This window comes from Sminthopsis crassicaudata, chromosome 3 (genome assembly GCF_048593235.1).
Source record: "Sminthopsis crassicaudata isolate SCR6 chromosome 3, ASM4859323v1, whole genome shotgun sequence".
Lineage (NCBI taxonomy): Eukaryota > Metazoa > Chordata > Mammalia > Dasyuromorphia > Dasyuridae > Sminthopsis > Sminthopsis crassicaudata.
In genome coordinates, this window is record NC_133619.1 from 374,334,590 (window position 1) to 374,351,508 (window position 16,919).

The following is a 16,919-nucleotide window of genomic DNA, read 5'->3' on the forward strand; positions in this document are numbered from 1 at the left end:
ATAAGTGCCAACCAAGATCCCTAAAGTATTATTTCCTTAGCATAAATATTTGAGAATAGTCTAAAAATCCCAAGGTGTTAAAATTTTCTCCGGTTTAATAAGCAATGTTTACTCCTCAAGCATGTGAAAAGGCAGGCTAATACAATGTCTAAGTCAGTTTGATTTGTTTCAACACCAGAAGTTTGAGATGTGATTTTGACTTTATTACATCATTCTAGTTTTGTATGCTGGGAGAGGCCCAAACAGATGTAGCACGTTTTGAAATTTAGCATAAATATAGGACATATTCTTGAAATTTTGAACACAACACAGTGTGTAGGAGTTTGGTTTCTTTTTCCAAAATGTTCCCATCTCAGAGCATCCAGGAAACCAAGTACAAGGAACAGATGTTCCTTTTAAAATGAGTGTTACTCAGGCCACAAATTTGTGTTGTTGCTAATAACATTAGAATGAGCTACCCATGAAGGTTGTGGAATCTTCTCTCCTCCACCTCTCTGTTCCATCCCTCTCACATACCTTCCACAAAAGAACTTTATGAAAATAAATAACCATTTTCCTTAAATTGTTTAGATAATTAGTTGCCTAAAGGTAGGGAAGTGAATCAGATGAATTTTGGTGGTACCATTCTGATTTAAGATTGTAAGGGTCCTTTAAATGGGCGGCCACAGCACAACAGGAGATTGAGTGACCCAGAAGTATTCTCTGTGGATATAGGACTGCCCTGTGGGTGGGATCTTGGCCATATTGAGGTAGCTTCATAATGGGTGACGGCTTTCTCGCTGATTGGCTGTGTGTGTGACCTCACAGGCCCTTTATAAGACCACTGCAGGCAGCAGTCGCTCTCTTTAACCTGGCTCCCTAGTCTGGGGAAGCCGAGCCAAGCTGAGAGGTAAGGAGTTTGGTAGTGAACACATGGGTCTTCAGACCAGGTGTTCACTAGGGAGCTAACAAGTTAGGCATTAAGTCAGGGTATTATGTGAGTAGGTATAATAAAGGCGTTTAAGATTATATGTGGCTGTTCTTGAATGCGCTACCAGTTATTAAACTATAGATTCAAGAAATCCTGGCCAGAGACCTTTGAAGGCCTCAGAGGAGGCGAGCTAGGTAGAGTTGACACTGCAAAGGTCAGTGGTCAAAGGTACTCTGTTGGGCCTAGGACAGACTGGTAAAAACAGACTGCTAAGAGGGAATGCTACATAAGATTCTTGGGATTATCTGTGCTTATGAACTTTAAGGGAAGATATGCCCAGACAAGTGAGAGATACGTCCCTTTGGGGAACCAAAGAACCTATTAATTGAGATTACTCCTAACCTAACCCACCAGTATAACTTGCTTAGACTCCTTTTATCCTTCTCCAGGGCCAGGTACTCTGACTATGCAATCTATTCAGTGATCTCAAAGCTTTCAAAGGATATAACTGTGAAAAGAGCTCTCTCAAAGAAAATAAAATTTTAAGTGCAATATCATTCCATTTATCTTGACTTTGTGGGGTGAATTTGCCACATAATGGAGTCTTAGTTCAAAGTTCCAAAAAACTTTATCATGCTACCATTTTTTTTTTTTTTTTACAAATAGTTGTGCTTAATAAATATTGATTCATTGACTTAATCACTTTTTGGTGGGAATATTTCTGAAATTAAGTAGTCTAGAATAATGTCACTGAAAAGATTCTGAGAGATAATCTAATTTTACAAATGAGTTAATTTAAATCTAGGGAAAAGGCCATATAGCTAGTTAGTGACAATCCTGAGACTAGAACTCATTTGTCTTAATTCCTGTCACCCCTCCCCCTTTACAATGCCTTCAAATGTATCACATGCTTTCCCTGCCTTCTTAAACAGAGCACATAAACATAGTTTCACTTTCTCGTGAAGACTTATACATCATTTTTAACAATCTATTATATTCTATTATAGTAAACGAAATCCCTATGTTTTTTGGGATTTTAGAACTATTTGTCCTTCCATTGTATGGTCTTAAACTGAAGTGTCATTTTATTTCTTATATCTTGTTTTGTTTTTATAGTTTTTCTGTCTTCTCTAAGATTATAAAGTTATTGGTCACTATCAAAGTTCCCATGGTAGGATTTCCCTCTCCCTATACTAATTTGCTGTTTCTAACTGTTTGTACTAAGAAAATGAATAACCAAGAATATCATCCATATGTGAAAACAGGAATAAATGGGTTTGGTGCAAAGGCCTAAGGGAATCTTATCATTAAAGTCCCAAATTTCCAAGGAATGGACTTTTTGACTTCTATTTTGGCTCTTTTATTATTTCTTACTGGTATTCCAGAGAGTTTAGAAAGATAAACTTCTAGATTAAGTCAATTTTATTCCAGCCCTTAGATTTTATAATTATTCAGCTTAACTTTTCCCAGGAACAACTTGTCTACTGAAGGAGACCTAATCTTATCTCCTTCAAAAGCAGCTCCCTATGGCTACATAAGAACAGAAACCTGCAGAAAAGAATTATGCAAAATTGTAAAAACATCTTGTTTCATTCCTGCCAATCAGTTGTTCTTTTTGATGCAGCATTAGGCCTTTGCCTGCAGTGAAGACAAAAGAGGTTTGAGAGAGGTTAAATAGAAGAGTGCCTCAGTTTCTTAGCTTCCCTGTTGAAAATGCTTATAATAAGCATGTGACTTCATTAGTGCCCTGCTGCTACATAATTAAGGTTCTAATTTCTCGAAATCAACATTCATCTTCAGATCCCACCATCAGAGGCTAATCCTTGTCACCCTTGAAATTTATACAAGGAGTTGCCATTGATTGCAGCAGCAAGTGTGTGCCCCAGCATCTCTGTAACTGCTCCCAGCTTGTGATTGACCTGTTTCTTTTGGAAAGGATGAGTTGTTCACAGTTTTAAATCTGCAATTGGGGTTTTCAGTTGACTGATTTGCTTTTTAGAATAATAATGTTCCAACCTCCTCTTTCCTCTTCCAGTAAGAATTCATACTGCTGCAATAAAGTTGTTTATTCTTCATTTTCTAAGAGGGCAAATAACATCATGAGGTGATGTCTTGATTTATGTGTGAATTGGATTTCAGTGAGACAGAATTATACAAAGTCATCAGTGGTCAGAAGCGCTCTTTAACTTAAGTCTTGGTTAAATATAGTGTAGGGGGTTTTGTTCTTGATCCCTGAAGGGAACAGGAGAAAAAAAAACAAAAAAACAAACCTCTGGAACAACCTTCCATGTTTTCACCAATATTCCTAACCTAAGAAAGGCAGGGAAGGGGAGAGGCATTCAATATGAATTACATCAATTTTTATAATCCAGTTACTTGCCAATTTACCCAATCCGAGTAAGGAAAGTGATCTGTAATTTTTCAAAGGCTAAAGGACTCAGAATTCTTCATTTTCGTGCTTGGTTTATGACTATCCTTTAGTAGTATTTAGTTCTCTGTTTGTCCACACATCAGTCTGGGAAGATCTCAAATGTCTTGACCCACACCTGTGGAAGTGCCATCAAAAAAAAAAAACAAAACCAAAAAACAAAACACTTGCACTAAGATAAGTACTGCAAAAACAATCCCTGCCTTAAAAGAACCACCATACTACTGGGGGAAGACTATACATTTTTAAAAAGCTAAAGAAGGAGAGCAAGCAGAAGGTATCCAGCAAGGGGGCATTTTGGAGAAATCCTGAGGAGTACAACCTGGTGGCAAATGAAGAGATTGCTACCCTGGGTGTCTTCCTTAATTGAAGGTGGGAATAGGAGGAGCCTGAACTTCTGAGGTATACCTGTCCTGAAGTGATCTTCCAAAATGAAGTTGCTTAAGCATGATTGAGAAATCTGGGAGGTTCAGCCTAGTTTAGAAAGCTAAAGGCCCACACTTTGGTCCCACTGATGGTAGACAAGACTGACTGCAAACAAAATGACAGCTAAGAGTTCAGATTTTTAAAATTTTACCTTTTCCCCCTAGGCTTTTGATTCCCTTTTGTGCTTATTCTCACCTCTGCTTTAAGGTCTAGGAACCACCCCCTTGGGCAGCATTTCAGTTCTATTACCAATTAGTCTTTCTTATGTCCTTTCTTAAAGAATTCTGTCCATTCTCTACCTTCTAAGGTAATAGCTAGTAATCTAATCAACTGAATTGGGACTTAGAGTGGGGCTTATAGTACCTTTTCCCAGGGATATTTACATTTCTTATAGGGGGTTCATAGAATTATTTTTTAAAATATCTTTATCTTTATAATCATATAATCAATAAATATAATAAACCTAATCATCTTTACTACTGAGAATATTAGGCATGGTGTGCCATGCAAGTGGGACAGAAATTTTAAGTCAGGGAAACCATTTGTCATCCCTCAAGTCATACCACTACTTTAACTTTATATTACATTAATTCTAGTTATAAATCTAGAGACTCCAGACTCCATGTCTCTTAAATATAAGAATCTCTCAAGCCATCTATGACAGCTGCTTACCTGTCCTGGAATAAACTTGATGTCTGAATTAATTTTGCTTGACGTCCACTTTTCAGAATGATGTCCTTTCTTTTCGTCTCAGATGCCCACATAGATATAAAAATATATTGAACAATACATTCAAGAGTGGAAAATAAAGCACCAAAATGTACAAAAATATTGTTAGTAGTTCTTTTTGCAGTCATAAAGAACTTGAATGTAAAGGAGAGACCATCATCTAGGGAATGGATGAATAAAATATTATTTGAAAGTAATACAAAGGTTCTTAATTTTTTTTGTTTGTGGATCCCCCTTTGAAGATTATGGGCCACTTAGAATAATGTTCTTTAAATGTATAAATGATAATATATATGGTTACAAAGCCAATTATGTTGAAATATAGTATTAGGATATTAAAAAAAAATTCCCAAAATTCAAAACCCCTAATGAAATAGAATATCATGTGGGATGATGAAAGAGAAGGTTTCAGAGAGACCTGAGAAGACTTGTATGAACTGAGGCAGAGTAAAGTAAGTAGAACCAGGAGAATAATTTATACAATTATAACAACATTGTAAATACAAAAGTTTTAACTTTGTTTGACACAATAACCAACCCTGACTGAAGAAGACTAATGGTAAATCATGTTCTCTATCTTAAAGAGGTGATGGACACATTAGAGTCATGGACTCATTTTGGACCTGGCCAAAACAGGAATTACATTGTATTTGATTATGTATATTTATTACCAGAATTTTTTTTCTCTCTCTTTTTTTAAATAAAAGAGGAGAAGTAGGAGCAAAAGGAAATAATTTATTGTTCATTGAAAAGTAATTTAATTTCTTTTAAAAAAAAAGTATCTGAAAAACAGCAAAACAACTGTCAATCTTAAGCAAAATTATAAAGATGACAATGTCTTTCTTTGCCCCATTTCTTTCTTTTACAATACTTAATTATCTGTATACCTGCTGCACTTCATCTTATTTATAGACATACTCTGATATTTTATCCAGATTTGCCTTTCTTCTCCAACATTACACTCTCTTTTTTCTCTTCTAAGAGCTCATGAGGGCAGGATAGGCTAGACTGAGTAATCATAGTTGCTGGCTTCAGCCATAAGCAATAGGAAGAAGTTCAAGCAGATGACAGACCATATTAGGTAGGCCCAGCAGATAAAATAGATTGGTGGTCCTTGGTATCAAATAGACATGAGAAATACAGTTATCCCAGTTATCCCTACTACTCACAGAGGCTAGTTAGTGCACATACCCCTACAATCTAGAAAATTCAAACAAAAATTTTTGGCTCTCCCTTCTTACCAGAAAAGTAGTCTGAAGTATTATAACATTAAAAGATAAAATACTTTGATATTACATAATTCTATACATTTATTTTATGCATTTCTGAGTTTTTAAACTTTTTCTCTATCATCTGCTGGGCTTAGTGTATTGTCTGTTGCTTCCACAAAACCCCTCAAAAATTTCAATTTAATTTAAGACAACCTGTGATATTTTGAAAACATAAAAGGGATAACTATAGAGCTTAAAGGCAACACATTACTTCCTGGAAAGATTAGTGGGAACCAAAAACAAAACCCCAGTCTTGGAGGATATTGGATACTAGAAGCAAAATAAAGCAGAAATTCAAACACAGGGCAGGAGAACAGGGAGCCAAGTTATTGGAAAAGTGGTACAAAGTAGTAGGTTGTACCTACTTATCAATTGTTATACTTACCAATTCAAGAATAAATTTCTAATATTGGCGTATAATCATGTGGGATTGGCCAGAGGGGTTATTTTATTTTATTTTATTTTATTTTTTTAGCAGAAAGGGAGTTTTCCTGTTGCTATTCAAGTAATATCTATTCCACTTCAGGCAATACTCTCCCAGCCAGACCATACAAAAACCAAGTGCAATCACTCCAACGATATGAAGGAAGAATACCTAAGTGTTGAGGGCAAGGTCTTCTGGTATAAACACTGAGGGCCCAACGAGGTCTCTGGGGTTTAGCAGGAAAATGGAATGTGTTCACAAAGCCAATCACTTGCTTGGAAGGCCCTATGGCCCAGCCAGCCAATGTACATCCTGAGGGTGGAGCAATGTTGGTAGGTTCCAAATGGCTGCCTGCTCGTGCAATTCTAATAGCACTGGGATGAGTTCATTTGTAGCTTAGTAAACACAGCTGTTGTGGTTGTAATTTGTCTCCAGACTCTTTACTATGACTCCAAAACTAACAGTTTGGCAACAGAGATGGGAATGATGGTGGTTTAGGGATGGGAAAAGAAGTTGTTCTCTGAGAGGAAGAGAAGAACAGCAGCTGTCAGTGAATGAAGGCCTTAGAGAACAATGTAGTGCTGGAGAGAAGTTTTAAGAAAGAGAAGGAAGGAAGGAAGGAAGGAAGGAAGGAAGGAAGGAAGAAAGAAAGAAAGAAAGAAAGAAAGAAAGAAAGAAAGAAAGAAAGAAAGAAAGAAAGAAAGAAAGAAAGAAAGAAAGAAAGAAAGAAAGAAAGAAAGAAAGAAAGGGAGGAAGGAAAGAAAGAAAGAAAGAAAAGAGAGAGAGGGAGGAAGGAAAGAAAGAAGAAGGAATGAAAGTAGGGAGGGAAGGGAAAGAAGAAAGAAAACAAATTGGTCTATTTACAAAAGACAGTACTGGATGGAGCAAAAACTACCACATTAGTGTTGAAATGGTTGACTAAGGAGATCTAATGTGTTGAAGTGCCCTATGGTATTGGAAGAAGCCAGAGAAGTGACATCTAATGTTATCTGGAAGGCACTAAAAGATCACTCACTCTAGAGATGGGAGAAGAGATGTTAAGATTGTTTTTTAAACTTGGAGACAGCCTTAAATTTCTCTGAACTTGAAGCTATTGAAGAAGCTTGACTTTCGAATTCGATTAGACACGTGAGTTAGAACAGCTGAAATATCAGTTTGTTTATGAGATTTTTTTTTTCTAAAGCAAACTGAGTAGGAAATTATTGGAAATGTGACCTATAGGGAAAATTTGTTTTGGACAAGAGTGCAGGGCACAGTCCGAGTTATTCTGAAAACACTGTCCACAGCATGAAAATATTTAATGGCTCTCAATGACGCTAGGTAACAAATGGTCACTTGAGGGGTGTTTTTAATATCAAAATCTTATGTTTGTCGTGGAAGCTGTGTATGCCCCCTGAGTGTTCCCACATTAATTTCTGTAACTGACTACAGTGTTGCAAGAAATGTCTTCTATCTCATGCTAGCAAAAGCTGTGGAAGTCCTGAGGATGAAGGGCTAACATTTTTCAAGACTAAGAGAGGGGGAATCTATCTCCCCATTGCCTGAGTTCCAAGAAAGCTTGCTTCATGCAGGAAAAAAGAACTTAATTGTGCTATATTTTTAATTTGGAAAATTAAATCAAAACTAAAGAGCTACAATTTGATAATGGGAAAATATTATACTGTTCTTATCCTTACAAGATTGCAAGGTAGAGGAACTCACAGATATATTCATATCTACACTTGCTTGATAGATAAGCCCCTTTGCTGTTGTTGTTCAGACATTTCAGTTGTGTCCAACTCTTTGCGACCCCATTTTAGGGTTTTCTTGACAAAGATCCTGAAATGTCTTGCCATTTCTTTCTCTAGCTCATTTTACAGAAGAAGGCAGCGTTAAGTGACTTGCCCAGTCAGCATATAGATAATATGTATTTGGGGCCAGATATGAACACAGGAAGACAAGTCTTACTGACTCTGAGCCCACTGGGCCTCCTTGCTGCCCTTGAGTTAATTTACTAGAGTGAAATAATAATACCAGAAGCAGTGTGAAAGGTCCCATAAAGATTGCTGGCTTCTTTTAAAGGTAGTCAGGATTAGGGTAAAAATCAGTCCTGGGATTAAAAACTGTAAATCTGGAAAGTTTTTGTAATTTCATTAATGTTAGGTATTCCCAATGAGGAACTCTCTCTACTGAAGCAGATAAAGTCTTGTACTGAGTAGCAGGGTTATCTTCTGCTTCCATGCCTTAGTACAGGGGACTCCCCATTTTTATGAATGTGCACTCCAATTTCTAGCTCTTAGATTCTCTAAGATCCTTCAAACCACAGGATCTGCTGCACAGAAGGCCTTTCTTGACTCTCTATCCTTCCCCTTTCTATTAGCATCCTCCTACTGTTGAACTTGCTTTGTATATATTTTGTATTATATAAATGTAATCTTGAAAGCAAGCACTCTGAGGGCAGGAACCATTTGGTTTTATCTTTGAGAGCTGGAATTCAAGATCTTCTGATCTGGAGACCAACTCTTTTTCCACTATATTGAGTTGTCTCTCATAAATTTATTTAATAAATCACATTAATCTATTAGGCAGCTAGATGCACAGAGGATAGAGCACTAGACTTAGAATCAGGAAGACTTAAGTTTAATCCCATTCTTATTTATTAATTATGTGAACTTGGGCAAATCAATTTGCCTATAAAATGCATACTAATAGCATCTATCTCACAGAATTGTTTGCGAAGATCAAATGAGAGAATATATAAAATAATGTAACACAACCTGGCACTTAGTAGGCATTATATAAATGCTTAATCCTTTCTCTCTCTCTCTCCCTTATTAATGGGGGCAAAATAAGCAAAAAAATGAGAGAATGGACACTTGTACATAGTGTTTTCCCCAATAGATATATGCTAGAATCACTGGATTCACTGAATATATATATAAACGCCAGCTGTGTATAAAGATATACAGATGTATATAGATATACAGACATAGAGATAGATGATTATACAAATATTTGCACATATGTAGTTCAAAGAAATTCCTTGTCTTTAAGGTGCTGAAGATAGGGAGGGACTACTGGGAGGAATATAACCCATATACAAATAAATACAAATACATGCAAAGCATTTCTTTTCAATATATAGCATGATGCTTTGTTCTTTTTGTTTCTTCCCATGAGTAATAACTGCTAAAACATTTGAAGACTAAATGAATAATCTTTTTCCTGAAGTCTGGAAAGCATAACACTTGCTTTTGTTGGAACCCAATTTATCAGTGAGCAGCAATTTTGATATAGGAGCCACAAGGCAAAACTGTGTGATGGTTTAGCTAAAGAATATGGACTCTGAGCATAGTCTGCTTATGCTGAGTTTTAGGGAGCCAGAATGCATATTTTCTACATTTTTACTCTGAGAAGAATAATTATAAAATTTGAAAACTGTCAAAAAACAGAATTAGAAAATATTAGATCTAACTTAGTAATGTGCTTCTGAAATAGTATTTAGCATTTATGGAACTTTATTCTTAAAAGGTTCTTTAAATGCTATGTACACATATGCATCATACTTTCTTGATGATATTTCAAGTCCTCTAAAATCTGGCTCTCACTTATCTTTCCATTCCCTTTTCTTATTATTCCATATGCTTTCCATTTAACTCACACTTGGCCTTTTTGCCTTCTATGATGTTTCATCTTCTGCCTCCATACATTAGTACAAGGGGCTTCTATTTTTGTGAATGCGCATCCCTATCTCTAGCTCTTAAGCTCTAATCTCATCCTCTAAGTAACAGGAACTGCTGCACAAAAGTCTGTCTTGACTTTGTCCCTCCCCTGTCTCATTAGCATCCTCCCATCCTTAAACTTGCTTTTTTTTATATACCTGTTTTTCCCACCCCCACTCATAACACTTTGAGGGCTAGAACGATTTAGCTTGATTTGTGTATCTTTACTATTCATCATAATACCTTGCACATTTAAAAAAACCAGAGCTGTGATTTTAAGGTAACTTGGTGACATAGTTGACAGAACACTAAACTCGAAATCAGGAGGATATTGATTAATCACATAACTTCTGTTTCAGCCTCAATTTCCTCACTGGTAAAATGGAAAACAATAGTAAAGGCCAAAAAGATTTGTTGTGAAGCTCAAGTAGTAGCATATATGTAGTAGTTCTTCTAGAGGTATATATGCTCTAGAAAATTTAAAATGCTATAAAAAACACTTGCTACTATTATTACTTCCTCAGTATGGCCAGTGAAGAAACTCCAGTTACCAAATCAGAACTGGACCTTCTCTGAAACTTCTAGGAGAGAGTTTGAAGACAATTGAAAGTTTTAAGTATCTTTTTTTAAAAAAAAGCTGAGGCAATTGGGGTTAAGCGACTTGCTCAGGGTCATACAACTAAGAAGTGTTAAGTGTCTGAGGCCAGATTTGAACTCAGGTCCTCCTGACTTCAGGCCTGGTGCTCTATCCACTGCACTACCTAGCTGCCCCCAAGTTTCAAGTATCTTTCTTGCCTAGGATCTCATAGCCAAAAATTTGGTTTGAATCTAGATCTTCCCAACTCAGGCTCTGACTGCCTACCCAATTATTCCAAACTGACTATCAGTTTGCTCAAAGTGTGTGCTTAACATATATTTATTAAATGTAACTTAATAAACTCTGGAATGTACCACCCTGAAAGCAGAATTGATCTGTATTTGGAGGAAATAAGAAGTTGACTTCTCTCTGTCTTAGTCTTACTATGAAGGAAGCCAAAACTTAAAGAAAGTTTAGTGGTCCTATAGATTTATAATCTTAACATTGGCTGTCCCTCATATTTGTCTAATTTTTTAGAGTCTTTCCATTTGTGCATCATCTTTTCCCATGTGCAAAAGGATCTTCCTTTTAAAGTGTTTATCTAAAACTTAAATATAAAATAAAAAAGGAAAAAAAAGAAAAAGGGAAAAAACTTTTCATGTGCACAGCAGAACATGAGAAGATACATTTGTTTCAATATATACATATATATGTGTATATATATATATATATACATATATATATATATATGTGTGTATATATATATAATATACACATTTGCTGATCTTCTCTTTGCTTCCTTGTAAGTTTTCTTTTGTTCTTTGCTGTGTACTTTTTACTTTATTCATTTTTCCCTCCTTCCCCCTCATTTCCCCTAAGCAGACTACAATTAAATGCAGATGGATATATTTCTACATACATAGAAATATATGTTTATATTTATATATATGTGTGTATGTATACACACAAATATATTATGTAATATATATAGAAAGATATACCCATACATGTTCATAGATGGCTATAATCATATACATATATTTAAGGTTGTATTATGTATCCTCTATTTTTCTGAAGGTAAATAATTTCCTTCTTCTTAGGTACAAGTCTTTCCATATGTTTCTAAATCCACTAACTTATACTACAATATTTCAATCTTCCTACTATCTAATTGTTTTAAATAGTCCTAAATAATATTGATTAATATGGCTGACATATAATATATTTGAATTTATTTTCACTTTATCTGAGAAAAGAATCTTCTTTAGCTCTAGGATAGATTTGCCTTCAGAGCCTCCAGTCCCCAAAGTTTAAAACCAGCATGCAATGAAATCTCTATTTCCCCCCAAAAAAAAAAAAAAAAGTCCCGATTCCTGTATTGAATCTTACAATGTTCTTATATCAACACAATGAAAACTTTTATCACCTAAGAGAAACCTAGAAGAGAAACACCCCAACTCTATTGATCCCAAACTTAAATTGAACTTAAACTCCATCTAAAGACTAAATAGTTTTGGCTCCGTGATTAGTCAAAGCCAACATAATTTATTAAGGCCCTAAATTTACATATATGCTGTGCAAAAAGAACTCTACAAACATTATTTGGGTAGTTTATAATCAAAGACATACACTACTTGTATACCCAAACATGTTGGGAAAATATATAAACAAAATAAAACTGGAAACAACACAAAAACAGACAGGAGACTTTTTTTTTTTAATTGTATATATATATGTGTGTGTGTGTGTGTGTGTAATGTCTCTGTATTTTTGGTAGGTTACAACAATGGCAGAATACTATCTATTACTATCAGTTAATGAGATGCAGAATCATGTGTGGCTTATCTACTTGCTTTATTCTCTATCACACCTCATAGATTCACTAATGAAGTGGAGAGCTGGGTGGGTGACTGTGGGAATGAGCAGAGCAGGACAAGGGAAACCCTTGGGGAAGGGGAAACACCAGGCCTACCCTTTTTTCATCCTTGAGAGAAAGCTCGTCTTATACCTTCTGTGACAGACAGGTGAGTGACAGGACAGTAGACTTCATTCTCTGCTGAGATTTAACTAGGTCTCTCTCTTTACGTCACTTGGACTTCTTCCTCTCTACCTTCAACTCCATTGGCTTCTAATTTCCTCAAGGCTCAAATAAAAATTGTTTCTGTTTGGCTTTCATTGTTCTTTATAACCGAACCCTCTTTTATCTTTCTAATCTTCTTACACTTTACTCTCCAACACATACTCTAAGACCCAGTGGCACTGGCCTCTTGACTGTTCCATGAACAAGACACTCCATCTCTCAGCGTGTCTATTTTCTCTATCTCCCATGCCTGGAACTCTCCACCCTCTGACCATTGATCTTTCTGACTTCAAGTCCCATCTAAAATCTTACTTCTCCATAAAGAGCCTTCTCTAACTCCTCTTAATTCCAGTGCCTCCCCTGTCTTATTTCTTATTTCCCTTGTATACAGTTTGCATTTTACATATTTGTTTTCGTATTGTCTCTCCTGATGGATTTGTGAGCTCCTTGAGGGCAGGAACTGTCTTAAATTCTTAGCTCTTAGCACAGTGTTTGGTACACTTTATATTTTGATCGATTGATTTGCCCTTGTTGAGGCAGTAAACAGTGTTTCAGTTCTGTTCATGTCAGTGTCCAGGCTGATTCTAAATATTTTGCAAATTAGAGCTCTTAACAGGTTTGAAAATGAGAACTCCAAATTCCCCTTAAATAGAGACATGTATTTTTCCTTTGTTATTTGTTTTTTAGTAATAATGTTAATATGAAATAATTCAAAATGGGCTAATTGAAACCACTTGGCAATTTGGATAACAGTTCAAAAATGTGAAGCAGGAACATGGTAGTTTCATTGGGAAATTTTTTTCCAATTTGAAGAAAACATTTTTTCCATGAATTATATTGCCACATGTTTAAGACTTATTGGGGGAGGGAGAATCACAAGGAAAAACATATTCATAGATCCTTTGTAGATGTTGTCAAATTAAATTGACAGCTATATTTCCTCCATTCTTCAAAATCAAACAGGGATGAGTGGGCCCTTCTTGGTTTGCTTATGCATTGTGTTTAATAATAATAATGATAATGATTAAAATTTTTCAGTTTACAATGCACTTTCTTCACCATAACTCTGTGAGTAAGGTTATAAACTACCCATTTTGTGAAACTGAGATTCAAAGAATTTGTGGTTTTCTCAAGGTCACACGGCTAGTACAAAGACTTCAATAGAGGTTAATCATGTCTTTTCATTTCTGTTTCATTACTTTTTCTACAAAGTCATGTTTTTGCCAAATATGAATTCTGAAGAGAATAGTTAAGAAAAGACACAATGAACCAAACTGCCAGTCAAGATAAGTTTTCCTACCAAAGCCTCCATGATGGATCTGTTTTCTCCCCTTCCCTTTTACTTCTGATGTATTCAGAAATGATTTAATTCAAGGTCTCACAATCATCACTGATGAGGAAACAACATAAGTGACTGGTCCAGTTTGCCTCTTACCTTAAACTTAAGCTTAATAATATCCTTATAACCTGTTTGGATGTTTTCAATGGAAAAAGTCTACGTGTAGACTTTATAGATAGATAGATAGATAGATAGATAGATAGATAGATAGATAGATAGATAGATAGAATCATATAGATTATAAGAGGCAATTAGCTCTGTTAAGATGATGAAGAAATAATGGGTCATAGGAAAGAAATGGCTCATTTCTTCCTACTGAGGTAGCATAATTCCTGAAATATTCTAATCTTTTGATATCTTCTCCCACATCCACACTCTTTTCTTCTCATTCCTGTTCTCCTCTACCTTCCCTTTATTCCTTACTTTTTCCTCCTATTTTCTTATTTTATTAGGATCTCATACTTAGCCTGCTGTTAAGAGGAGTAAACAGTGATGAATGGAGTAGTTTTGTTTTGTTTGATTTTGTTGGTAAAAGAATTTGTAATGCATGTGGTGTTTTGGGTTTTTTTGTTTTGTTTTGTTTTGTTTTTTTGCCTGAAAGACTTAAAAAAAAAAAAAGTTACACTCTCAAACATGGTATCTGTTAGAGTATTTTATATTGTTTTGAGGCTGCTTGTTTGCATCACTTGACACCAAGGGTCAAGTATTTCCTTCCAGTTTTGTTCCTTCGGACTTAAAATAAATAGAAAGTTGCTTTACCTAATAGATATGAAGCTTTAGGAATACTCATAATAGAGTAAGCAATTTCTCACCCTCAAAAGAATGTTATAGTAACTTAGTAGGACTTCACTTAGCCAGTTGGATAAGAAGTTAAGAAGGTTTCATTTTCTACTGGGCCCATCTTGAGATAAAAGTAGTCTTCTGGTACCTTTCTTTCTGTATATTTGCTAATATCAGTAAGAATTGTCCAACTGAACGTCTGGATGGAGTAGAACCAAGGAAATATATATTTTAAACACCTCACAGTAAAAAAATAATCTGGTCATTTTCATGCCAGCAAATACCTAAATGAAAGTCCAGGTTTATATTCCATATAGCCTTCTTCCCTTAATTAGTGGTCTCATTTTAACCCCGTCTCGGAATCTACATTTCTTTAAGAAAAGGGGAGGAGGAAAACATATTTGATTTAGAACTTAAATGGACATTAGACATCATCTGGTCCAATCCTCCTCCCATTCCAGGAGAGGTAATTTAAGATTAAAAGGTAGAAGAATAGGTTTCCCAAGTCAAAGTGATAGTTCATGACATATCCAGAAGTAGAACCAAGATGTCCTGACTCCCATTACTCTTTATGCCATATAGAATAGACATATTTGCCATATATCATATAATATTTCTGTTGTTCTCTAAAGTTTAAAAGAAATTCTGCCAAATTTGGTCCTACTTAGATAATTTAGTCTAGTTAGTGCAAAGTGCACTGGGCTTGGAGTTAGAAGACTTGAATTCAAATCTTGCCTCTCGTGCTATCTCTGTGACCCAGAGCAAGTTACTTAACCTTACATTCTATGAGGAGAAATAATGTGAGCACAGAGAGATAAATAAAATTATATGTCAAATGTAAAAAAAAAAAAAGAAAAAGAAAGAAAAAAGAAGCAAACGAGCAGAGGAATGACACAAGTGTTGGCAGCATTTAAGCATCTGTATTTTTGAGAATTGTGTTATTGTCCTTAATGTTAATGGGGATTCAGTACCTTTCCTCTTATCCTTAAAGGCAATTGGACCTGTCCGCCCAGCTTGGAGCTGAAATGTTCCATAGATGTGTCTCCTTTTGGAATGTGAATTCTTTGAGAGCTAGGATGGTCTTATTTTGCTTTTAGCACAGTGCTCTGCATATTGTGAGCACTTATTAAATACTTCATTCAACATTTATTCATTCATTCAATGCCATTAGACTTTAGCAAGCTCTGTGAAAAGGGATATGAGAAGATCTGAGTTGAATACAGCAGTTCCACGTTGTTCCTTCGAATTATTAATTTTTTTTTTCTGAGACCAGACCAGAACAGCAGCATGATGGGTGATGTTCATGAGTGTCCAGGTGGATGCTTAATTTTTTTTTTGCCCTATTAAAAAAAATTAAAACAATTTTCAGACATTTTAGGTCCTAGTTGCAGTTAAGTTATATTGAAACTTTTTTTTTTTGACTCTCGGTGTTAAATATCACCTTTCAAAGTTCCTTCAAATTCTGACGATGTACAGAAGATGATATTGAAATGTATATTGTCTTCTGTTGTTTTTATATCAATCTCAGACTTGTTTTGAAGAATTTTAAAAGAAAATTATTTTTCCATTCTTTGCAGATGATATGATGGTATACTTAGAAAACCCCAAAGATTCTAATAAAAAGTTATTAGAAATAATTCACAACTTTAGCAAAGTTGCTGGATACAAAATAAATCCACATAAATCCTCAGCATTTTTATACATCACCAACAAAATGCAACATCAAGAGATACAAAGAGAAATTCCATTCCAAACAAATGTTGAGAGTATAAAATATTTGGGAATCCATCTACCAAAAAAAAGTCAGGAATTATATGAGCAAAATTACAAAACACTTGCCACAAAAATAAAGTCAGATTTAAATAATTGGAAAGACATTCAGTGCTCTTGGATAGGCCGAGCGAATATAATAAAGATGACAATACTCCCCAAACTAATCTATTTATTTAGTGTTATACCAGACTCCCAAGGAACTATTTTAATGACCTAGAAAAAATAACAACAAAATTCATATGGAAGAATAAATGGTCGAGAATTTCAAGGGAACTAATGAAAAAAAAGTCAGATGAAGGTGGTCTAAGTGTACCTGATCTAGAGCTATATTATATAGCAGCAGTCACCAAAACCATTTGGTATTGGCTAAGAAATAGACCAGTCGATCAGTGGAACAGATTAGGTACAAAGGACAAAATAGGGTACAGCTATAGCAATCTAGTGTTTGATAAACCCAAAGATACCAACATTAGGGATAAAA

General features: G+C 35.2%; 1 protein-coding gene across 3 annotated transcripts in view; it reads left to right on the top strand.

The window, feature by feature from the left end:
* Positions 1–16,919, top strand: part of MGAT5 (alpha-1,6-mannosylglycoprotein 6-beta-N-acetylglucosaminyltransferase) — a 367,256-nt gene that overhangs the window by 273,919 nt on the left and 76,418 nt on the right. The gene's annotated exons all lie outside the window — the stretch shown is intronic.